Consider the following 26,228-nt stretch of genomic DNA (forward strand, 5'->3'; position numbering starts at 1 on the left):
GCCTTTCTGTTTGAAGCCAAAGTTGTTTCACAGCTGTGTTCCATGATGAAAGTTTTCTAAGACAAAAATACAACTCCTGCAGTTATTTAACAGAATTCCAGTGGTAAATTCTTCATCTTGTTAGACCATCTGAAATCCTACATCATTTTCATTTACCAAAGGTAATAAGATTTTTTTCAAAAGTTCTTAGTAAGTTACTTTAAGTAGCCAAAGAAGGAAAAAAGGGAATACTTATGTAGCTTGTAAAAAGAACCTAGTTGTAGTTGCCTCTATCTTAATATTATTCATAGTTCAAGGAATAAAACAATATAAATTCACTAAGATCAAGATTTAGAGATCCTGTAGCCATTGCTCTATAACATAAGTTAATAAGACTATGTTCTACTTAGCTACTAATCATAAAATATGAAGAGTGGACCAAGTCTTTAATTTTTTGCTATATACCTCAAGGCCCTTTCCTCTTACTATTGAAATTCCTGTAACAAGTAAGGGTAAATTCTTGCAGTTATGTCAGCATAAAATATTCCATGATTTTCTCCCCCAAAGCATTTATACCAGCAGATTGACATCAATTCACCCTGTCTTCTGTCCCTTCCCTTCTTCCTACTCCATACGTACTAACACATCTATCTCCACCTTATCCTTTCTGTCATTGACTAGCTGTGTTCTCTGTCTTCCATTTTGGAAAGAAGAGCAGTGAGAAGTCACATTATTTTTTATTAATAAGAAAATCCAAAACTTTCGGTGTTGAAAAACGAGGACTCAGGGTTAGAGGGCATCCTAGAGATCATCCAGTCAAAGAACCTTATCTGATAATTGAAGAAACCAAGTCAAGGGATGGTGAGCAGTATCCTCAGTGGTACAACTTAATCAGTGACAACATCAGATCTAGAATTTGAAAAGTCATGTATTTGAGGCATCATTGAGAATCTGCCTTTAAGAAATTAAGCTAGCTTTTCTGTCTCAGAACTCTAATCTATGAATTTGGGAAAATAACAGTATGGTATTCAATAGAAATTATATGAAGTTGTAGAATAGGAACAATTTAAGTGTTTTCAGAAAAATCGTGTTGTGAAAAGCGTATTTTGGCCAAGACAAATGATATAAACATGAGAATTTTCATGTATGTGTAGGTAAATCCCCATGTTAGGTAAATGCCATTGAAAACTTGAGTGCTTTATAATCCATTTTTATGGCTCAAATCAGCCCATATAATACAACTTTACTGATGATGATATAATTCTTTGGAGAAGGGAAAAACAGAAAAAATTGTTTTCCATTTTGTGCTTATTTATTCAAAAAATATTTTGGGAGAGGCTGCTATATTCCAGGCATTTTACTAAATACTAAAAGTAGAATGAGAAGCAAATCAGAAAGCTTCTATTTCATGAAACTAACAGGCTAATAAGTGATAGAATAAAAACATGGTATTAGAAACTTGTACTTATAGTTGTAACACTCTTATTTATTGTAATTTTAAGTTATGATTGTGTGGCTCATAGAAAAAGTTGATTCAAGTGGAGAATTATAGAACATATATATATGTGTGTGTGTGTGTGTGTGTGTGTGTGTGTGTTACATAAACCATACCTTACATAACCACACCTGTGGCATATATTCTATAAGCTCTAATTTTGCTTTTATTAAAATTAAATAAGAATTTAAAGAGACTGCCAAAGCAATCTGAATGAGCACATTTTCTTGATTTTCATTATTTTTGTCTTAATAATTACCTCACCCACATCTAATTTGATTGCATTTGTACATGACTTACCTTTATAAGAGAAAAATTTCCAAAGTCTCCAACTTAGTATCCATGGAAACAGCAGCTGTGTTTCCTTTTGTATTCGTATTTTACCCATTCATGTGATATTTCATTAAATTATGTATTAACAATAGTAAGTGTCCTGGGCTGTAAGCAAACAGTTCTATGGTTCTTTTGGTGGGAGCAGGACTATATGGAACACTGGAGAGTAGAATGCAATGTGTTTAGTAGAGAAAGGGATTAATCTGTGAAGTCCTTTAAACAGAAGTCCCTTAAGAGAGCTGCTTCATAAAGGAAATACAGGAAGCAATGGAGAGCCCAAGAAGTTTCCCGTATTAGTTTCATAGTGCTGCTATAACAAAGCACCACACACTACATGGCTTAAAACAACAAAGTTATTCTTTCACAGTCCTGGAAGGCAGAAGTCCAAAACCAAAGTATCAGCAGAGCTCTGGGGAAGAATGTTTCCTTGACTCTTCCTAGTTTCTGGGAGTTGCCAACAGTCCTTGGTGATCCTTGGCTTGTAGATGCATCACTAAATCTACAGGCCACACCATCATCACATGGTGTTCTTGTGCATCTGTCTTTGTGTCCAACTTTCCTTTATTATAAGGACATCAGTCATGTTTGATACAGGGCCTACCCTAATCCAGTACACACTCATCTTATCTTGATTGTCTCTGCACAATTCTTATTTCCAAATAAAGTCACATTCACAGGGTTCTGGTGGACATGAACTCTGGGGGACACTGTTCAACCTAGTACAGTTCCTAAGCAATATCTTTATTTAACAAACCTGTATTTTATCAGGCTATAATGTGCAGGATTATATTTGAATGTCTTTTCTGGTTCTTCATAAATTCATGCTAAATATGTTCAATATTATCAAGCACTTTGGGAAATATGCCAGTGTTCCTGACACATAGTAAAACCCATATATGGATGAACATTTAAATTGCTTCCTTTGCTTTCAAAATACTAATAATCTATCACAACAAGAAAGACCACCACTCTTCTAATCACAATATACTTAGTAGAATTATATAATAATTCAAGTGATTAAGCTGTATTTATAAAACCTGAAGCCTAGTGCCATTGGTAGTACAAATAACTACAGTTTGAGTATTTTCCCAATCATGGGAGTTCCAGAAGACAGATTTGGGGCTTTCAGTTGGGCAGAACACTTACAACTACCATGAATTACTTTGTAAATTACCAAGTCAGTAATTTGTAAGATAATTCCAAAAACAACCTGAAGGACTTCACTGATTATACACACTATTTAAAACTCGTAGCCAGGAATTTTCATGTAAATAACACATATACAGTTGTTCCCTCCACTAAAGTTCCCTACACCTACCCTTTCCTGTGGCTAATGTCAGCTCTTCCTTTTGAGCTTAGTTGAAATGTCACTTCCTTTAGGAATTTTTTTCCAGTCCTACACAAATTAGTTGAGATTCTCTCCTTTTTGCTCCCATAGCACTGCATTAGCTTGTCGTAGCGTTTGTGCTGTTCTTGTCTCTTGCTTACTATTTATCTTTTCCCCTGGACTTATACTGTCTAATATAGTTGCCACTAGCCACATATGTCTGTCGAGCTCTTGAAATGTGGTTGCTCTAATTTGAGAAGTGTCCTATATGCAAAATACACACAAATTTGGGGGCTTAGTTTGAATAAAGAATTTAACATCTCAAAAAATTTTATGTGCATTATATGTTGAAATGAAAAAAATGAATCTCCCATACCAAAACGGTCTAACATTAATATTAAAATACTCAGGTAAATTAGAAAATACACATTGCCCTCCTTGGGATACTCTGAAAAAAAAATACTCATACAATAGTTTTACTAATTAAGAATCTTTAAAGATGAGAAATGGTACATATAAAATTACTCAAGCTCTTCAGGAAAAAGATTTATGCATTTAATTTTGACAAAATGGCCATGGCCTAGATTTTGCAGATTAATGTATATTCGATTTGTGTAGGCTTAAAAATGATTTTGGCTCTGGATATCTCTGAATTAAAAAAAAGTCTGATTATTTTCCTCAATAAACTGCTCATATTTCATACAGAGCTATTCTTAATTCCATTTCTCTTTCAATTCTCTGGATACATCAAAGGGGAAAAAAATGACCATTTAATCTTAACTATTAAATTTATTTTAATGTAAAGATCTTAGTTCAAGTCCTGGTTCTACAACTTGCTTTCTGTGTAAACTTGAACAGTTCTACGCTGCATCTTTCTCATCTTGAAATGGAAGTAAATAATATTTATGGTGAAAGTGAATAATATTTATGATGATCATCTTTATTTTTGTTTAGCCAATGTTAATCCTATTAATCATATTTTACTTTAATGAATATTGAAGTTCACTTGGAGTTTCCAAGCTCATGCAAAAATCAGAGAAATATACTGATCACTTTTCAGGTCATTGGGATTTGGATTCAAATTCACAAAATGTATAATTAATGCATTGATTATCAAACATTGACAGAAGGCTTATACTATCAATTTTCAATGGGAAAAGGGGGGTGGGAAGAAGCTTCTTAGATATGTCTAATCCTTATTGATTAAACATATAGACATTATTCCCTGGCTAACTCTATGATGTAACCTTTATTCTGACTCATGTACTGGGTACAAGGCCAGAGCTTAATGATTGCTTGTTGAACAAATAAATCAATAAAAAGATGTGTACATTCTCGGCCAAAGTAAAATAAAAATTCAGGAAAAACAATTATAAATTGTTAGCTATTACTGAGAATCAATTGTACTCTGCCCTTCAGTTTGAAGAGCAGGGAACCTAAGCATCAAAGTCCTCAGTATCAGTTAAAGCAGCTTCAGGGATAGGTGAGACTCCCTAGGACATGGCATCAAAAATCCTCAAGTTCTATTTCTGTTTCTGCAGTTTATTAGATTTGTGAACTTAAATAAGTCACTTATCTTATCTGATACTTATTTTCTTGTCTGGAAGAGAGGGATAGCTAATTCCTAATATGACCAATAAAGGAGATCATATTTGGAAAGTTCTCTGTGGCTCAGACAGTAAAGCGTCTGCCTGCAATGTGGGAGACCTGGGTTTGATCCCTGGGTTGGGAAGATCCCCTGGAGAAGGAAATGGCAACCCACTCCAGTACTCTTGCCTGGAAAATTCCATGGACAGAGGAGCTTTGTAGGCTATAGTCCATGGGGTCACAAAGAGTCGGACACGACTGAGAGACTTCACTTCACCTCACTGTGAATTTTAAAGTGTAAATACACTTTTAAGCATTTTATTCTCTTTGTCCAGTACTTGGATGATCCAGAGAGCAAATAAGTACACTAGTTAGAACCCTGAGTGTGGTCTTCTACCCTGGAATTCCTGTCCACAGGCAAATCACAGTGTGATTCCAAGCTATTTTTTCTTTAGAGGTTACATGAGAAGGTATATGAGTTTTATAAAGAATAGTCATTCTTTTTTCCATTGGTACATGTAAGGTATATCTTTCCACAGTAGCATTGGTGGCTTAGGCCTCAACTTGCCTTTGAAATCACTACCTTTTCCCAGCAAAATTTTGTTAATTCAGAGAGAAATTTTAAAAGTAAAAAATAAAGCATTCATTAAGAAACGCATCACCATCAAATTTTAGTGGAATATAAACTGTTTCCTGATGAAGCTAATCAGACTGGTTTGCCATTCCTTTGTTGTTTTAATAGCCTACATGTTGCTTCCTCCTTCTTTCCCAAAAAGCACTCTTTTTAGTAATGTTGCCATAATAAGAAATAAACAAAGATGTCCAAGAGTTCAATTATGATGATAGTAAAAAATGGTATGGTCAAACCTACAGTCAAATTTGGATGGTTTGCCATTGAGTCATAGTTGTCTTTGCTGCTGCCTATGATAATGCATTTATTCTTCTGTCATTTTAAATTTGAGTTCAATCTGTTATACCCTGTGTGTATTGGTATGGTAACTTCATGCCAGCTAAATTATCAAATGACATTTCATAAGTAAACTTATTTCTTATTTTAATAAGTAATCTTTCCCAGAGACATTCTGTACAAGAAGTTCAACTCAGAAGAGAATGAAATGAAATGTGGGAAGAAAAAAAAAAGAAAGGGAAACCTGAAAATCTTCCTTCTAAAAAATCTGGTTATGCTCAGTTTGAAGTACCAAATAGGATGTAGGAAATGCTAATCCCAAGTGACTGTGGCCTAATCCTAATTTAATAATGCTGCTGCTGCTGCTGCTGCTAAGTCGCTTGAGTCTTGTCCAGCTCTGTGCAACCCCATAGATGGCAGCCCACCAGGCTCCGCCGTCCCTGGGATCCTCCAGGCAAGAACACTGGAGTGGGTTGCCATTTCCTTCTCCAGTGCATGAAAGTGAAGTTGCTCAGTCATGTCTGACTCTTCGTGACCCCATGGACTGCAGCCTACCAGACTTCATCCATGGGATTCTCCAGGCAAGAGTACTGGAGTGGGGTGCCATTGCCTTCTCCAATAATAATGCTAGCTAACACTTTTTGAACTAATACTAGGCACTAAATTATTTTCGGTTATTAACTCAGTCCTCATGACTACCTATAAGGCAAGTACTATTTTTATCCCCATTTTACAGATGAGGAACTAAAAACACAAAGAGGCTTGATAGGTTGTCTCTTGTCAAGTGGAGCTGGAATTGAAAGCTAGTAATCTCTCTCTGGAGGCTTCCCAGGTAGCTCTAGCAGTAAAGAACCCATCTGCCAGTGCAAGAGATGTAAAAAGATGAAGGTTCTATCCCTGGGTTGGGAAGATTCTCTGGAAGAAGAAATAGAAAACTACCCCAGTATTCTTGCCTAAAACATTCCATGGAGAGAGGAGCCTGGTGTGCTACAGTCCATGGGGTCACTAAGAGTCAGACGTGGCTGAGCACAGGCACACAGACAATTTCACTCTAGACTCTGTACTCTTATGTACAACACTACTCTAAATCCCTTTCTCATGATAGGGCACAGCATGAATTTTCAGTGGAGAACACTGATAGCTCAATCTTCCAGGATCTCATATACTCATATAGGAAATAGTCATATAAGCAATTCACTCTGTCACCCTATAATAAATCACCCTATAATAAATGATATGGATAACAGAGTCAAAAACAAAAGGATATGGAAATACAGAGAAGGGAGCAACTGATTTTAATGTGCTTTTAGAGGGTTTGGGTAGAAGTTACAGACAAAGAGACCTTTGAATTGAACCTTTTAAGAGGGAGAGTGATGGCTATTTATAGAAAAGACCCTGTCACACAGTAGAAACTTATTAATTACAGAAATGAAAAAAAAAATCAATAAATAAATGAAGCAGGTAAGATTTCAGGGAGCTGTGAGGAATAGAAAACGGACAACTCATGGTCCTATCCCAGGACCCAGCACACTTATAATCCCTGGAATTCTTCATTATCTTGAGATCTTCTATCCTAAATGTGACCTTGAATTAAGTCAGATTCTTTATTTAGAATAACCAAGTCCTCATGGTTTTCCTGATTATGGCAGAATTTTAGACTGCTTCTAGGGTATGAGAGAAGGGAAATGTGTCCTTTTACATCATTACTCCATTTCTTACTGTTTTATACTCTGTATACTTTTGCAAGTGAAAATTAAGTCATGTCTAAGTCATGTCCAACTCTTGTGATCCCATGGACTGAAGCCTGCCAGCCAGGCTGTATATAGGCAGGCTAAATCCCATCTGTCTATGGGATTTCCTAGGCAAGAATACTGGAGTGGGTTGCCATTTCCTTCTCCAGAGGATCTTCCCAGCCCATTGCAGGCAGTCTCCTGCATTGCAGGTGGATTCTTTACGTACTGAGCCAGACTGTTCTTGGTTCCTGGCTAATTTGATTTCTTTCAAGTTCTATACCTAGCTAACTGTGGCTAGCCTTACTTAGTCCTGACCAGCTTCTACTTCATCTTTTATCATTCTGGGCCCAATTTTCTTACTCTTTCATCTTTACTTCACTACCATAGGTATCTTTCATTTTGCGTCTTTAACTCTTCACATGGAATATTGCTTTTATCCATTTCCTTGGGAATCTTGGGATACCACCCCACCCCACCAAGGTCCAATTTTTATTACCACCTACTGCCCAAGTCTCAATTTTCCTGATTCTTAATTCCTTACTCTGTCACACTGCTGCTGCTGCTAAGTCACTTCAATTGTGTCCGACTCTGTGCGACCCCATAGATGGCTGTCACTCTGTCACTAATTGGCTGCTATTCAAGACAAGTCAATTTTCACTCTGGTCTGTTTTATTTTCTTACAAAAGATGGGTGTATTAGACCTCCCCCACAATCCCTAATGTGTTATGAAACTATAACAGACATTTTCCTAGCCCACAGTGTGGATACTTCAGAAATACCTTTGAATTATTTCTAAGTTACCTCCCCCCAATTTGATCAGTTTTAAAATTCTGTCCTGATCCTCACTGGTGATTGACTTCTCTCCTTTTCCATACCTATCAGGACCACTGTTTATCCCTTATTTAGATTATTACAATAACCTCCTTAAAGATCTACCAGCATTTATTTTCCTCACTCAAATCCATCTTACACATATTTTGGAGTGTCCATCCAGCCTACATCCTCTTTCCTTGCAATTGCATAGGTCCCTACCAACTCCCAATACCTGATAACAGAAGGGTAAAACCTGTGTAGCCATGTTCATTGATTACCCTTGAAGCAACTGATTATAAAGAGTCATGTAAATTAGATACGTCTCTCAAATTTTGAACCATGAAGACCAGAATCTATAATTATATGGTATTGGGAATGAAGAATTAGGGCCAGATTTGCATCTCTTTCAATCAAGAACAAGGTGAAAGCCGTAATTAGGAGAATTGGGAATCAAGAACAGAGTGAAGAAAATTAATTGCAGAAATAATAGACATCCAGAAAATGGAGATGTTCAGAGATATACACACACAAATCCATGTACAAATGTGTGGAAAGAATGCTTGTCTGTAAGCTTTTCAGTTCTCTTAAGGTCTACTGCTATTCCCTACAGCTGACTTCCTGTGATTCATGAGTGTGAGTGAGTGAGTGAGTGTGAAGTCGCTCAGTTGTGTCCGACTCTTTGCGACCCCATGGACTGTAGCCTACCAGGCTCCTCAGTCCGTGGAATTTTCCAGGCAAGAGTACTGAAGTGGGTTGCCATTTCCTTCTCCAGGGGATCTTCCCAACCCAGGGATTGAACTCACGTTTCCCGCTTTGCAGGCAGACGCTTTACTGTCTGAGCTACCAGGGAAGCCCCCTGTGATTCATACATTTCCTTTTAATAATTGTTTTTTATTTTAGTGGACTTTGTCCCATTCTTTAACATCCAGTCAACCCCCTAGGACATCACGGCTTTACTAATCATGTCATTTACTTGTTCAAAAACTTTCAGTGGCTATCCTTTGCTCACGTGTTTAATCCCAAACTCCCAAACTTGATATATTTGGGTCCATTCTGTAATCTAGAACATTCTTTTCACACCTCTCTAATTATCCTATGTATTCCTGCCTAAATGTTCTGTCCTTTTTCCTCCAAACATGGTTTTTTTCTCCAAAAAATAAAAAGTTCTCCTTCCATCTCCACTGGTTTAAAACCTGTCTACCATTAAAGCCCAACTTAAATGATGCTTTATATTTTTCATGATTCCATCCTTGATCGCCCAACTTGGTCTTTGATTTAAACTACTATAGCAGCTTGTTCATCTTTTAACTTCTTCATAACAGTGTGGCGTGACTGGAGAATGCAGGCTTTCAAATCAGAACTACATTCAACCCTGGGTTTTGCTATTTAACAGTTGTATAACTTTGCCAAGTTGTTTAATCTTTCTAGGCCTTAGAGAAATAGGTATTAAGCAAATAATGATGCAAATAAACAAATAATTATAAATTGTATAAGTGTTATGAAGAAAACAGATAGGGTTTAGTGTTAAACTACATGGTTTAGTATAATTGTACAAAGTTTGCAGTTGGTGCTAGTGGTAAAGAACCTGTCTGCCAATGCAGGAGACTTAAGAGTCACGGGTTTGATCCCTGAGTCGGGAAGATCCCCTGGAGGATGGCATGGCAACCCACTCCAGGATTCTTGCCTGGAGAATCCCATGCCAGAGGAGCCAAGAAGACTCAATTCAATAGAGTCACAAAGACTGAAGCGACTTAACACACACAAGGCTTACGGAGAGTACAGTAGGGGGCCCTAGCCTGGTTAGGGGTTTTAGGAAGGCTTCCCTGAAGAAGTAGCCTTTACACAAATCTAAAAGAATAAGCAGCCAAGTGACAATTCTAGGAGAAGCATTCTCAAGACAAAGAAACTAAGCAATAACAAAGGCCCTGAGGCCCTGCTGTATCCTTCTCCATCACTAGTATTTTCTCTTCTCCTCTCTGGGGTGTTGCTTCACTCAGTCCCAGTTTTTTGTTTGTTTGTTTTTAATTTCATGTTTCATATCACGATTTGTGTTCTATTAGTAAGTTTAATTCTCATTGCCCTATCTCTTTGTGACATTTTATAGCATAATCTCAATAACTGCAAGCGTCAGTTTAGTCTGTCTGTTAGCTATACCGCTCTGGTGGTTGACTAACCTTTGCTGCTAAAACACTAGAATGTGAATAGACTAGGATAAGCACTGCTTTTTTAATTCTAGTATTTTTTTATTCTTTCCTTTTGATGATTTCCCTTTTCTTTTGGTAATTTTTTAAAAGATATAAACTGAAGTAAAAGTCTCTCTCTCAGTCGTGTCCAGCTCTTTGTGACCCCATGAACTGTAGCCTGCCAGGCTCCTCTGTCTGTGGAATTCTTCAGGCAAGAATACTGGAGTGGGTAACAATGCCTTTCTCCAGGGGATCTTCCCAACCCTGGGATTGAACCCAGGTCTTCTCATCACAGGCAGATTCTTTACAATCTGAGCCATCAAGGGAAGCCCTGTGGGATATTGACATCTGAGCAAATAATTCTCCATGAGTCTTTCAGTACTAATTTTTCTTCCTTTCCTTGTGCCTTAAATGCTGTTGTTTGCTAGGAGTTCAATCCTTCATTCTTTTCTCACTGTACATGTAATGCTGGACAAACCCATCCATTTCTACAGACCTGACATCATCCATATGCCCATGTACAGCTCAAATCTCTTCTGAACTCTAGACCCATATTTGTCACTACTGTCTGAACATATCAACTATTTACCCCACAAGCATATGAAGTTCAGCTTTCCAATCTCATCTTGCTTACACTGACCATGCCCTTTTTCTGTTTCTAATGCACCTAATCACATTTACTCAAAAGCCCAAATCAGAACCTTCAAATCAACCTTAATTTGAAGAGAAATGGTGTATCACTAAAACTTCTAAATTCTGCCTCCTAAAATCATTATGTTCCTTTCTACCCCAATTTCCACTGTTGCTGCTTTATTATATGCCTTTATTATCTATGCCAGAATATTCACCATAGTCTTCTAACTGGAATCTATACCTTCTGTGTCTCCAGTCCCCACCATCCCAACCTCTACCAGAATTATATTTATAAAATACAAATCTCCTACTATCACACATCTCCTTAAAATCCTTAGTAGGTTCCCTATTATCTGTAGGACAGAACCTAAACTCCTAACATGAAAAACAAGTCTCTTTGTGATCTGGCTTCTGCCTGTTTTTTTTTTAAAGTAATTTCTTCACCACCTTCTCCACTCTGCCTCCCCCTCCATCCCACACCCAATGCACTCTATGTCTACACCAAATTGCTTACCATTCATGGTCCTAGAACTCACTTTATGCTTTCACACTTTTCTCCTTTTGTATGTGATCTTTCTCTGCAAGATATGTTGTTCCTCATTTCTCCTTCCACTCAAAAACAGAAAAAAAAAATTGTCTGCTTCTTTCAAGACTAGACATTATTTTGGATCCTTTCGGAACTTTTCTTTTTACTGTCCTCCTGAGGTTGCTTACTTGCCACATGAGCATTTACTTCATTACACTCTGTCTTCCTCATAACCTGCCTGAACTCTTTGAATGTAGAGTAACCGTATCTAAGTTTCCAGAGCAGCCTCAGCACTCATCTTCTGGGAACTGGTTTAAAGGATAAATGAGTGGGTTAGAGGAGGCAGGAACTATTCAATCAGGTAGATTTGAAGTGACTCTGTCATCTAAATTTGTAAATTTGGGCATTTATTACCTTCTCTGAATTGATGTTTCTTAATCTGAAAATCTCTTCCTGGCTGCTCTGGCAAAGCACAGCTGCTGCTCCTTACTTTGGAAGAGAGGTATTGGGAAGAGATACCCCACATCCAAGGTAAGAGAAACCCAAATAAGATGGTGGGTGTTGCAAGAAGGGATCAGAGGGCAGACACACTAAAATCATAATCACAGAAAACTGGTCAATCTAATCACACTAGGATCACAGCCTTGTCTAACTCAATGAAACTAAGCCATGCCCTGTGGGGCCACCCAAGACGGGCAGGTCATGGTGGAGAGGTCTGACAGAATGTGGTCCACTGGAGAAGGGAATGGCAAACCACTTCAGTATTCTTGCCTTGAGAACCCCAAGAACAGTATGAAAAGGCAAAATGATTGGATACTGAAAGAGGAACTCCCCAGGTCGTTAGGTGGCCAGTATGCTACTGGAGATCAGTGGAGAAATAACTCCAGAAAGAATGAAGGGATGGAGCCAAAGTGAAAACAATACCCAGTTGTGGATGTGACTGGTGTTAGAAGCAAGGTCCGATGCTGTAAAGAGCAATATTGTATAGGAATGTCAGGTCCATGAATCAAGGCAAATTGGAAGTGGTCAAACAAAAGATGGCAAGAGTGAACGTTGACATTCTAGGAATCAGCGAACTAAAATGGACTGGAATGGGTGAATTTAACTCAGATGACCATTATATCTACTACTGCGGGCAGAAATCCCTCAGAAAAAATGGAGTAGCCATCATGGTCAACAAAAGAGTTTGAAATGCAGTACTTGGATGCAAACTCAAAAATGACAGAATGATCTCTGTTTGTTTCCAAGGCAAACCATTCAGTATCACGGTAATCCAAGTCTATGCCCCAACCAGTAACGCTGAAGAAGCTGAAGTTGAACGGTTCTATGAAGACCTGCAAGACCTTTTAGAACTAACACCCCAAAAAGATGTCCTTTTCATTATAGGGGACTGGAATGCAAAGGTAGGAAGTCAAAAAACCCCTGGAGTAACAGGCAAATTTGGCCTTGGAATATGGAATGAAGCAGGGCAAAGACTAATAGAGTTTTGCCAAGAGAATGCACTGGTCATAGCAAACACCCTCTTCCAACAACACAAGAGAAGACTCTACACATGGACATCACCAGATGGTCAACATCAAAATCAGATTGATTATATTCTTTGCTTCCAAAGATGGAGAAGCTCTATACAGTCAGCAAAAACAAGACCAGAAGCTGACTGTGGCTCAGACCATGAACTCCTTATTGCCAAATTCAGACTTAAATTGAAGAAAGTAGGGAAAACCACTAGACCATTCAGGTATGACCTAAATCAAATCCCTTATGATTATACAGTGGAAGTGAGAAGTAGATTTAAGGGCCCAGATCTGATAGATAGAATACCTGATGAACTATGGACTGAGGTTTGTGACCTTGTACAGGAGACAGGGATCAAGACCGTCCCCATGGAAAAGAAATGCAAAAAAGCAAAATGGCTGTCTGGGGAGGCCTTACAAATAGCTGTGAAAAGAAGAGAAGTGCAAAGCAAAGGAGAAAAGGAAAGATATAAGCATCTGAATGCAGAGTTCCAAACAATAGCAAGGAGAGATAAGAAAGCCTTCTTCAGCGATCAATGCAAAGAAACAGAGGAAAACAACAGAATGGGAAAGACTAGAGATCTCTTCAAGAAAATTAGAGATACCAAGGGAACATTTCATGCAAAGATGGGCTCGATAAAGGACAGAAATGGTATGGACCTAACAGAAGCAGAAGATATTAAGAAGAGGTGGCTAGAATACACAGAACAACTGTACAAAAAAGATCTTCATGACCAAGATAATCACAATGGTATGATCACTCACCTAGAGCCAGACATCCTGGAATGTGAAGTCAAGTGGGCCTTAGAAAGCATCACTACGAACGCAGCTAGTGGATGTGATAGAATTCCAGTTGAGCTATTTCTGGATGATGATGCTGTGAAAGTGCTGTACTCAATATGCCAGCAAATTTGGAAAACTTAGCAGTGGCCACAGGACTGGAAAAGGTCAGTTTTCATTCCAATCCCAAAGAAAGGTAATGCCAAAGAATTCTCAGTGCTAAGTTGCTTCAGTCGTGTCCGACTCTGTGCAACCCGATAGACGGCAGCCCACCAGGCTCCCTTGTCCCTGGGATTCTCCAGGCGAGAACACTGGAGTGGGTTCCATTTGCACTCATCTCACATACTAGTAAAGTAATGCTCAAAATTCTCCAAGCCAGGCTTCAGCAATACATGAACCGTGAACTTCCAGATGTTCAAGCTGGTTTTAGAAAAGGCAGAGGAACCAGAGATCCAATTGCCAACGTCTGCTGGATCATGGGAAAAACAAGAGAGTTCCAGAAAAACATCTATTTCTGCTTTATTGACTATGCCAAAGCCTTTAACTGTGTGGATCACAATAAACTGTGGAAAATCCTGAAAGAGATGGGAATACCAGACCACTTGACCTGCCTCTTGAAAAACCTATATGCAGGTCAGAAAGCAACAGTTAGAACTGGACACGGAACAACAGACTGGTTCCAAATAGGAAAAGGAGTATGTCAAGGCTGTATATTGTCACCCTGCTTATTTAACTTCTATGCAGAGTACATCATGAGAAGCACTGGGCTGGAGGAAGCACAAGCTGGAATCAAGATTGCCAGGAGAAATATCAGTCACCTCAGATATGCAGATGACACCACCCTTATGGCAGAAAGTGGAGAGGAACTAAAAGGCCCCTTGATGAAAGTGAAAGAGGAGAGTGAAAAAGTTGGCTTAAAGCTCAACATTCAGAAAACAAAGATCATGACATCTGGTCCCATCACTTCATGGGAAATAGATGGGGAAACAGTGGAAACAGCATCAGACTATTTTTCTGGGCTCCAAAATCACTGCCAATGGTGACTGCAGCCATGAAATTAAAAGACGCTTACTCCTTGGAAGAAAAGTTATGACCAACCTCTGCTGCTGCTGCTGCTGCTAAGTCACTTCAATCGTGTCCGACTCTGTGCAACCCCGTAGGTGGCAGCCCTCCAGGCTCCACCATCCCTGGGATTCTCCAAGCAAGAACACTGGAGTGGGTTGCCATTTCCTTCTCCAATGCATGAAAGTAAAAAGTGAAAGTGAAGTTGATCAGTCATGTCTGACTCCCATAGCATATTAAAAAGCAGAGACATTACTTTGCCAACAAAGGTCCGTCTAGTCAAGGCTATGGTTTTTCCTGTGGTCATGTATGGATGTGAGACTTGGACTGTGAAGAAGCCTGAGCGCTCAAGAATTGATGCTTTTGAACTGTGGTGTAGGAGAAGACTCTTGAGAGTCCCTTGGACTGCAAGGAGATCCAACCATTCTGAAGGAGATCAGCCCTGGGTGTTCTTTGGAAAGAATGATGCTGAAGCTGAAACTCCAGTACTTTGGCCACCTCATGCGAAGAGTTGACTCATTGGAAAAGACCCTGCTGCTGGGAGGGATTGGGGGCAGGAGGAGATGGGGTCAACAGAGGATGAGATGGATGGATGGCATCACCAACTCGTTGGACATGAGTTTGGGTAAACTCCGGGAGTTGGCGATGGACAGGGAGGCCTGGCATGCTCCAATTCATAGGGTCGCAAAGAGTCTGATACGACTTAGCGACTAAACTGAACTGAACTGAATATGAAAATATAAATTATAGCAACCTCACAGAATTCTTGGATAACTGAAGCAGACAATATATTTTAAATACCCAATGAAGACTGATCTCTAGTAGACTTTTTTTTTTTTTACTTTTGTTGAATGAACACATAAAAATGAGTGAGTGAGCAGGTATTGAGTGGTGAAATGCATTTTAGTGAATAGAACAAATGCTGAAAAAATTTTATAATGGATTCACCAGTAGAGATTTCCTACACATGCAGCAGCTGTCTCACTTTTTGAAGGGATGGTTAAGATGTCAGCAGGCAGAGATGTTACAGTCATCAAGCTAGGAACCTGAAGCTTGAGAAGCAGTGTTAGAAAAGACCAAGAGTGGAGAAAGCATCCCTTTTTTCTTGAAAACATTTCCTGCTGTTACTTTACCTTCCCTCTGGCCCTCTTTTCTTCATCACATCAAAGAACTCTAAAGATGGGCTGACTGCCAATTCATTCAGTATGCATGAGAATCTCATTAACCAGGTGACAAGCTAGCCCTGACATAATTAGCTCTAGGCTTGGATTTTAAAGAATGTTATTGTTGTTGTTGTTGTTTAGTCACTAAGTCATGTCTAATTCTTTGCCACCCCATGGGCTGCAGCACACCAGGCTTCCTTGTTCTTCGCTATCTCCCAGAGTTTGCTCAAACTAATGTCCGTTGAGTTGGTGATGGCATCCAACCATCTCATCATCTGTTGGCCTCTTCTCCTGCCCTCAGTCTTTCCCAGCATCAGGGTCTTTTCCAGTAATTCGTCTCTTTGCATCAAAGTGTTGGAGCTTTAGCATCAGCATCAGTCTTTCCAATGGAGAGAATGTGGTAATTATTAAAAATAATATAAATTATTATTGTTGAGTGAAAATCTCTGATGCCTAATTATTATTATTCAGTGAACTGTTTTAGAGACAGTATCATGGTAATGATTTGAAGGTACTATGTTTTCTTATTTAAAAAAAAAAAGAGTGTTAACATTTATGTAAAGTCCACTACGAAGCATTAATCTTGAGGCCTATGTGCCTCAGGTACGTATCTCAGAAGTTGAAACAGAATGATAATCTAGCAGGTAGGATATTTACATTGTTGACTTCATCCCTGTGCTCTGTAGATGAACATGGACTTTCATGACAAATTTAAAATAAAAGCCAGGTTGCTTGTCTTGCTATACTGCTTGCATATTTGCATTATTAGTCAGGGTTCACAACTCTTCATTCTGTTGTATCACTGAATAATGGAAAAAGAAATTCATTTTGGAATTGCACAGAAACTCGGATTCAAATTTTAGCCCTGCTGTTTACTAGATGTGTGAAATTGCACAAGTTATATAATCATTCTAATCCTCTCTAAGATAAAGATACTTCCTAATTTATAAGATTATTGTGATGATTAGAAATTATATTTTAAAACTACCTAGAGCAACTTCACTTTCACTTTTCACCTTCATGCATTGGAGAAGGAAACGGCAACCCACTCCAGTATTCTTGCCTGGAGAATCCCAGGGACAGGGGAGCCTGGTGGGTTGCCGTCTGTGGGGTCGCACAGAGTCAGACGTGACTGAAGCGACTTAGCAGCAGCAACAGCCATGTGCTAGAAATATTATAGAATTTGACAAAAACTAATCAATATGAGGAGTTTACTTTTATCTAGTTGTTGATAGAATCTTTTTCACAAATACATGTAAAAATGACTAAAATTCATGATCACAGAGATAATGTAAAATTTTCTCTAATATACAGACCTCCTTAAAACTCTGTGCTTCCATTGAGGATGATCCCTGGTCGAGGAACTAAGATCCCACATGGCAAAAAAAAAAAAATTTTTTTCTCTATTATAAAAACATCCTCATTTATGTCATACAACATTAAGAAATTCACGTGAAAGCTTTAAAAACGTTTAATACTACTCTACTACCACAACATATATATAGTTTGGCATATCATCTCTTTGTTTTTATTTATTCTCAAATTTTTTGAGCTGAAATGATTGAAAGTATATAACTTCAGAGTTTATTCACTTAATGTTTTATTATGTTACTTATTTTTATTCTAATATACTAGTCAATAAGAAATACCATAGTTTATTTAATCCTATATTCATTATTAGGTATTTGACTTACTTCCTAGTGGAGGCTATTATTGGAAGCTCTATAGTAAATATTTTTATGCACATTTAAGGGATTCTGGATCAGCAAGGAATATTTCCTTTCTAGGCTAAATCCCCTAAGTGAGATTAATGGCATCAACACACACACACACACACACACACACACACACACCTTGAGTCCTTGAAGCATTGTTTTTCAAAATGAACATACATCCTTCTAGAAATCAGTAGCCTTCTCTGGACATTATCCAAAGCACTGCTTCTGGAACAATTTGGTAGGCTAAAGCAGGCAGAAAATAAAAGTTTGGGTCAGGGGCTGAGTTCAGTATTAAATTTTGATATGGTAGGGGAAAAAAGCAGATACTTACAATCTATGTTTTAACTAAAATCTATGTGCTATAGGACTTTGGAGAAATTGGCCATCTATTCTTTAATTCAGTAAGATAGTCTATTTGTCTTTCAATAAGCCTGTTATGAGAAAAATGAAGAAAACATAATCCCTGCCTTCTGGAAGTAACACATAATCCTGACATACTTTGGAAGCTTATATTTCATTGGGAGCGATAAAATTTTTTTTTTTTTAATAATTGCAACACAGTTGAGAAGTGTTCCGTTGCAGGTTAAGTATGCTACAGGAGGGCGAGCAACTTTATGTTGGAGCCTGAGGATTAATTATGTGTATATACTGACCTCACAAGAAAAAGAGGGCATTGTCAAATATCTTTTCCTGCCACCATCTCCCAAGTCTGGGAAATGTGTCCAGCCCAACTCAGAGTAGTACTGCTTGCCCTATAGACTACTCCTAAAGGTTCAAATGAAGAATCTTATTATGGGTCTTTAATATGCTAGAACTCCTGTGTAGACTTCTGCTTTGTGTTTACAGGATCTGGCAAATAGTCCTCAACCCTGGCTTGAAGATACAATAAGTAAATTTGATATGGACTATCTAAGTAAATGATAGGAATCATGATTCAGTTTAAGTTATCCCATCTGTGCTAAGCATCTTAAGACATAGATAGGATAGAATTAGTTTTATTCAAAAATAATGTGTGAAAATATCCATCCTTTAATTTGATATTCTTTTTTAAAATTTTTTATTGGAGGCTAATTGCCTTACAATATTGTGCTGGATTCTGTCATACATCAACATGAATCAGCCACAGGTATGCATATGTTTCTTCCTTCTTGAACCTCCCTCCCATCTCTTACCCCATCCCACCCCTCTAGGCTGTCACAGAGCACTGGGTTGAGCTCCCTGTCACACAGCAAATTCCCACTGGCTATCTATTTTGCATATGGTAATGTATATGTTTCCATGCTGCTCTCTCAATTCATCCCACCCTCTCCTTCTCCTACTGTGTCTGCAAGTCTGTTCTCTATGTCTGCGTCTCAAGCAATTGATATTCTTTTATATTAATTCTGAGCCATCTCCTTTATTTCATCTCAGTGGGTAATGTTCCTTGTTACCTTTTTTGTTCAAGCCTATAACTGTTTTTCCCAATTGTATGAGGATTTGTAAGATTCCACCACCCCTAGTGAGATCATGTTGTCATCAGACTTAACCTAGTAGGAGTTGGGGATTAGATGAGCCTCTGCAGAAGTTTCAAAAGAACCTCACTGAGTAAAGCCAATTTTATCCAGAACCACTGAGGTTCACAGATTTTAATTAACAATTTCAAATTTGTAATATTACTTAAATTTCAGATGAGTGAGAATTTAACACTATATTAAAGGAGCCCAGGCAAAAGGACACGAGTTGCGTCACAGAGACTTATTAAATGTGATGGAAATTCAACAGACGAATGCTGGCAAACAGGTGCAAGAGCTGAATTAATTTCCAAACCCTACCACTCAGGGGGAATTGCAATGCATCACGTTGACAACCACAGCACATTGTTAATTTCATTCACAAGTTTAAAAATCTCAATACATTTGAACATGTGAATGTATCAAATTTTAAAAAGTATAAGTAGCATAAGGGTATCCCAGAACTACAAATGATAATTTTTCTCTAGGACCTCAAGTCATTTAGCCAGAAGCATAGTGTTTTTTATGAATGAAATCTATCTTACCACTTCCACATACAAATTGTGTTCTATTATTATATGTCGTGCAGCCTGTTACTAAGCAAGGTTTTCTCTTACTTTTAATATGAAATTCCTTGTGAGTCAGAGGAAGACTGAATATTCACTGCTGTAGTTTCCAATGTCTGCTGTCATGCATAAAGGGGATTTTTAACAACACTTCTGGTGGTGCTAAGTGGTGATATTCCTGGAGTTAAAGAAAAAATGTAACAAACCAAAACTAGATAAATGCAAAGGCTGATTTGGTGATATTATTAAAGGTGGTAAGTAGTAAGCTAAAAACCCAGTATCCTCAATATGTTTTCACCAAGAATTTGCCTACTTTGGAGTCACTGGTATATTTGAGCCTTTGATAGAAACCCTGGAGTATTTCCACATAAATCTGCATGCATACACAACATATTACAAAGATTTCAGGGATTTTATGAATGTCTACCATCAGCATACCATTTATGGTACATCTTGATCTTTGGGACTGGAAGAATATCTCTTATTTAGTGGATTTTCCCCTTTGCCACCTACCATACACCAGGCCCTAAGCCTGGGCTTGGGGATATAAGGAAAATACAAAAAGTTTTTGGACTTTTTACAACCTAGAAGGGGTTAATAGGCAAATAGCATTGAGTAATAAATAGTTTGATAAAAATATATATTAAAAGGTCACTGCAAAAACTTTCTGGAGAAGATTGCACTTTAGTGAGTATTAAGGATGAATAGACATAAGCTGTGGGCTTCCCAGGTGGCTCAGTGGTAGACAATCCACTTGCCAGTGCAGGAGATGCAGGTTCGATCCCTGGGTCAGAAAGATCCCCTGGTGAAGGAAATGGCTAACCCATTCCAGTATTCTTGCCTGAGAAATCCCATAGACAGAGGAGCCTGACGGGCTACAGTCTGTGGGGTTGCAAAAAGTCAGACACAACTGAGCGACTGAGCATACACATGCACAGACATAAACTGTAAGAAGAGGGAAAGGTCAGTCTAGGCTGAGAATGAGAGCAAGGAGCACTACCTTGTCACTGCTAAAATTGTGCGTTTACAAGAAATGCATAATAACAAATGTATGGGAAAATCTTTCAGTCTTCTTTCACCATTTCTCAAGAAGCTTTAAAGAAAAAAAAAAAAAAAATAAAGGATCTTTGTTTAATTCCCCAAAATTTTAGCCACCTGAGCCCTTTATTCCTAATTATACACAAGCTTGTCCACCCTCATTTTGCTTAGCTGAAAAATTTTAAGCATTCATTTTTCGAACATAAAGGCAACTATAAAGGGCCCCCTTCCAGCAGGTGAGTCAGGAAAAGCCCAGTATGTACTTCATTGGATGAGTCTAGATTCTTAATCAAAAATGTGTAATCAGTACCTGCCCCAAAGTCTTTTGATAATGACAGCAGTAGCAACTGTTTCTTTTTTAAACTCACTATCAAGAAAGCTGATGAAAACAGACAAATGCACAGTCTAATAACCTAAGCTAACAATATATTATTTTCAATGGAACAAAAAGGACAAAAGCCAAAGGTATTCATTACTGTTCCCAGGGTAAGAAACCAGGGCAGTCGCTGCCTTTGCCAGATGCGCAGTCTTCAGTCTTCACAATGCACATCTCCCCAAGGGAAATGTGGAGAGAAAGCCAAACTCTTGCAACTTGATGCAAAGTGATTTGGGTTCCATTACAACATGTCTCAGTAAAAGGCTATTCAGGCTTAGAGTAAAGAGTCCACACTTATTTTCTCCCAGAAAATGAGGTTGTTATATAAAACACCAGACATGGAATCAGAGCTTCTGGAAATCACTCTAAACCATGTGATTTAATCTTAACTTCCTTAAAGGCTTATCAGGAAAAAGGAGATGAGATGGTTTAGTTATATACAGTCTTAAAATTGCTACCTTGTTTGGGGCACACTTCAAAACTCAAGAACATTTTAAATAAATTTTAAAAATTACATATATAATAAAATAAAGGGTGTTTTATTTTTCTTTTTAGATGAATTAATGCTAATCTGGGTTTTTCAGAATGTGTTTCTTAGATGAACTAGCCAGAAATGTTATGCCTTTCTTCTGGGCAAGTTAGATTCATTTTGTATTACAAAAAAGGAGTGTTGGAGTGGACTTCTTGTTAAAAAAGACCTGAGTTCTCATTTGACTCTTGTGAACTTGGAAAGATACATATAACTCCTTTGTCTTTCACCTTTAAATGGAAATATGGATATTTCTTACCTCTCAGAATTATTATAGGAGTTTAACAGCATACTTAAGATATTTAGACAGGATTAACACAAAACCTATTTTCAGTATTTTCCCAAGTGTGTTACCCAGCAAAGGAGTTCTGTGGAATAGATGTGCTTAGTCATTCAGTTTGTCCAGCTCTTTGTGACCCCATGGACTGTAGCCTGCCAGGCTCCTTCGTTCATAAGAATTCTCCAGGCAAGAATACTGGAGTGGATTGCCATGCCCTCCTCCGGGGGTTCTTTCTAACCCAGGGATTGAACCCTGGTCTCCCACATTGCAGGCAGATTCTTTGCCATCTGAGCCAGTAGGGAAGCCCATGGAATAAATAGTTGTTATTAAAAATTAAGAGTTGTTTCAAAAAGTTTGGACATCCTAGGTAAACAAAGTTATATGGTTACCTTCAGAGCTTTACAACGCTAATGGGTATTATGGATCTCCAAGAAAAGAGTATAACATGCTGGGTTTCTTAGACTTGTGAGACAATAGACACCTTGGTGTTTGGTTGGGGATGCAAATGCTACAGTTTATATTACTATTCCCCAGAACAGCAGTTTGAAAAATGAGAGTCAAGGTCCTCCTCCCACTCCCTCCCTCTCCCCTTCCTCTACCATCTCCTTTATCTTTGAGTAACTATGCTTAAGAAAGCAGATAACTTGTACAGAAAAATGTTCCATGAGAACTATTAATAGGGCAGTAATAAAAAAAGAACAGAGGAAAAAAATAATGCACTTAGAATGCCATAATATAAGTTAACTTAGAAGTGCACCATTAATTTTTACAGAAGGAAAATTTTAACTTCATTCCAAATGCCAAATGTTTTAGTCTAATGCCTAAATCCAATAAGCATTACTCAGATGCTTCAGGGGTTTTCAACAGCCGTCTATCCCACCTACTCTGCTATTAGTTCAGGATGAAAGTAAAATTAGTTTGGAACCTCAAATTAACATATCAAATCCTCTCATCACTCCATTTTACAACTGAGAAGAATAAATAAATGTGTGAAGTCACTTTCACATTCATAAAGTGACTACTTTATACCAAGTACGCACTAGGTGCTCCTGAGTATTTTCTTTACTTTTAGAATAACCCTGTGAAAAGTGTTACCATCTCCTCTTCTAATGGAGAAACAAACTCAGAAGTTGTGTTATTGCCCCACATCAAACAGTCATAAAAATGTAAAATATCTGATCACTGAACCTAGTTTTTCCTTTCTCAAGTTTAGCACTATTTCTATTACATCATGTCATCTTCGTATAATATCATTTCTAATGCTTTTCCATAGGCATTATTAAAATGTGTATGTGTAAACACACTACTTACAAACAGCCTGGCCATGACTTAGGTAAAGACAACTATTTAACTTTAATGAAGGACATATAAAATATTAATGGAAATACTATGTTCCATAGATGGATTGTTTGATATGATAATGTAAATTTTATCCAAATCAATTTAGAAATTTACTGTAATTCCAAGCAAAGTGTTTATCACTATATGCTTTATTATTTCTAAATTTAAGTGGGAATAATGAGTGAAAATACCAATAAAATTTTTGAAAAGAAAGATAGTGGAATGGAGAAGAGGGACTTACTCCACCTGAAAGCCCAATATCCTGGAAAATTTTAAAAAGTAGTAATAATCTGATATTAGCAGAAAAATAGAGAATATATCAGTGTAAGACAATTGAGAATCCAGAGGCAGATCTATTTGTATCTAAAAATGTAGTATTTGATCAAAGCAGTACTTCAAATGAGTAAGGAAATAATATGCTATTTCAGGGCTATTAGCTATATAGTTTTTAAAAAATAAAGTTAGATCTCTTCTTCATATTATACTAAAACTTCAACTTCTTGTGTATCAAATACTTAGATGGAGAAAGAAAACCAGAAAAACACAGCTGATTATAGCTATAATCTTGGAGTAAGAAAAGCCCTCCTAAACTTGACAGAATCTAAAAGACATGAAGAAAAGTCTATAGAAAAAAAATCCATAAACTGTAAAGACAGTCATAATCCAGGAACATTCTTTGCAACTAAATAGAGAGGCAAAGGGTTAATGTCATTATTTTATAAGCAGTTCTTCCAAATCAGTAACGAAAAAAGCAACATCACATTAAGATGTTCACAGACTTCATAGTGAAAATCAAATGGTCATTAGATTTGAGAAGATTCCTACTTCTACTAATGGCCAAAGAAATGCAAATTAAAACAGCTATAAGGTATCATTTGCCTACTATTAGACTGGTCAAGGTTACAAAAAGTGATAGTGTCTAGTACTAATTGAGGACGTGAGGAGCAAGACTCTCACAAATACTATTGGTGGAAGTAAATTGACACAATCTATTGATATTTAGACAGTAAATTTAGAAGTATTTATTCAAATTTAGATGGGCATAAACAGTTTTTGACCTAACTAACACGAATTCTACAGGCATACTATCACAAGTTCACATTTAGTTAGTTACAAGTATTTTTCACTCATCTCACAGGCTAGCAAAGTAATGCTCAAAATTCTCCAAGCCAGGCTTCAGCAATACATGAACTGGTCATGTATAGCTAATAGTCTAAATGGTCAAGCTGGATTTAGAAAAGGCAGAAGAAGAACCAGATATCAAATTGCCAACATCCGCTGGATCATTGAAAAAGCAAGAGAGTTCCAGAAAAACATCTGTTTCTGCTTTATTGACTATGCCAAAGCCTTTGACTGTGTGGATCACAATAAACTGTGGAAAATTCTGAAAGAGATGGGAATACCAGACAACCTGACTTGCCTCTTGAGAAACCTGTATGCAGGTCAGGAAGCAACAGTTAGAACTGGACATGGAACAATAGACTGATTCCAAATAGGAAAAGGAGTATGTCAATGATGTATATTGTCACCCTGCTTATTTAACTTATATGAAGAGTACATCATGAGAAACGCTGGGCTGAATGAAGCACAAGCTGGAATCAAGATTGCTGGGAGAAATATCAATAAACTCAGATATGCGAAGAACTAAAGAGCCTCTTGATGAAAATGAAAGAGGAGAGTGAAAAAGTTGGCTTAAAACTCAACATTCAGAAAATGAAGATCATGGCATCTGGTCCCATCACTTCATGGGAAATAGATGGGGAAACAGTGGCTGACTTTATTTTCTTGGGCTCCAAAATCACTGCAGATGGTGACTGCAACCATGAAATTTGAAGACACTTACTCCTTGGAAGGAAAGTTATGACTAACCTAGACAGCATATTAAAAAGCAGAGACATTACTTTGCCAACAAAGGTTCGTCTAGTCAAGGCTATGGTTTTTCCAGTGGTCATGTATGGATGTGAGAGTTGGACTATAAAGAAAACTGAGTGCCAAAGAATTGATGCTTTTGAACTGTGGTGTTGGAGAAGACTCTTGAGAGTCCCTTGGACTGCAAGGAGATCCAACCCGTTCATCCTAAAAGAGATCAGTCCTGGGTGTTCACTGAAAGGACTGATGTTGAAGCTGAAATTCCAATATTTTAGCCACCTGATATGAAGAGCTGACTTATTTGAAAAGACCCTGATGCTGGGAAAGATTGAGGGCAGGAGGAGAAGGGGAAGACAGAGGATGAGATGGTTGGATGACATCACCGACTCAACGGACATGAGTTTGGGTAAACTCCGGGATTGGTGATGGACAGGAGGCCTGGTGTGCTTCAGTCCCTGGGGGTCACAAAGAGTTGGACAAGACTGAGCGACTGAAATGAACTGAACTGTTTTCCCCAGATCATGATTGCCTTTTTACTTTGTAGTTTTTCTGCTATATAGAATTTTTGAATGTGCAGCTCACATGTTTACTGCAGCATTTGTGTGTGTGTGTGTGATAGTAAAAACAGAAAACATCCCAAATATTCCTGCTGTGCTGGCAATTTGAGCTCTACCAGTGTAGAGATTGCCTCTGTCTTAATTACCATTCCCAGTTAGGTACTGTTCTTGACAGTACAAGCATTTGTTAAATGAACAGACAAAATGGACCATAATGTGTCTAGGCAACTGAAATTATTTTTAAAAGCAAGGCAGGTAAACAGACACTTGCACATACTGTATAGATCATTCTCTTTTTATAAATATACATTTATATACAAAGTTTCATGAATCTATTAAAGAACGTTAGAAAGTATACATTTTGATTGCTTCTTGTATGGAATTTGAGTAGTGACATTAACATTTTACTTCATATACAACACGATATAT

The 26,228-nt window shown here is 37.8% G+C and overlaps 1 protein-coding gene across 23 annotated transcripts in view; it reads left to right on the forward strand.

Moving 5' to 3' along the window:
• METTL15 (methyltransferase 15, mitochondrial 12S rRNA N4-cytidine) overlaps positions 1–26,228 on the forward strand; it is a 230,732-nt gene that overhangs the window by 179,217 nt on the left and 25,287 nt on the right. The gene's annotated exons all lie outside the window — the stretch shown is intronic.

This window comes from Bos grunniens, chromosome 15, assembly GCF_055505025.1.
Source record: "Bos grunniens cultivar Pamir isolate PY7600 chromosome 15, Bosgru_T2T1.0, whole genome shotgun sequence".
Taxonomy (NCBI): domain Eukaryota; kingdom Metazoa; phylum Chordata; class Mammalia; order Artiodactyla; family Bovidae; genus Bos; species Bos grunniens.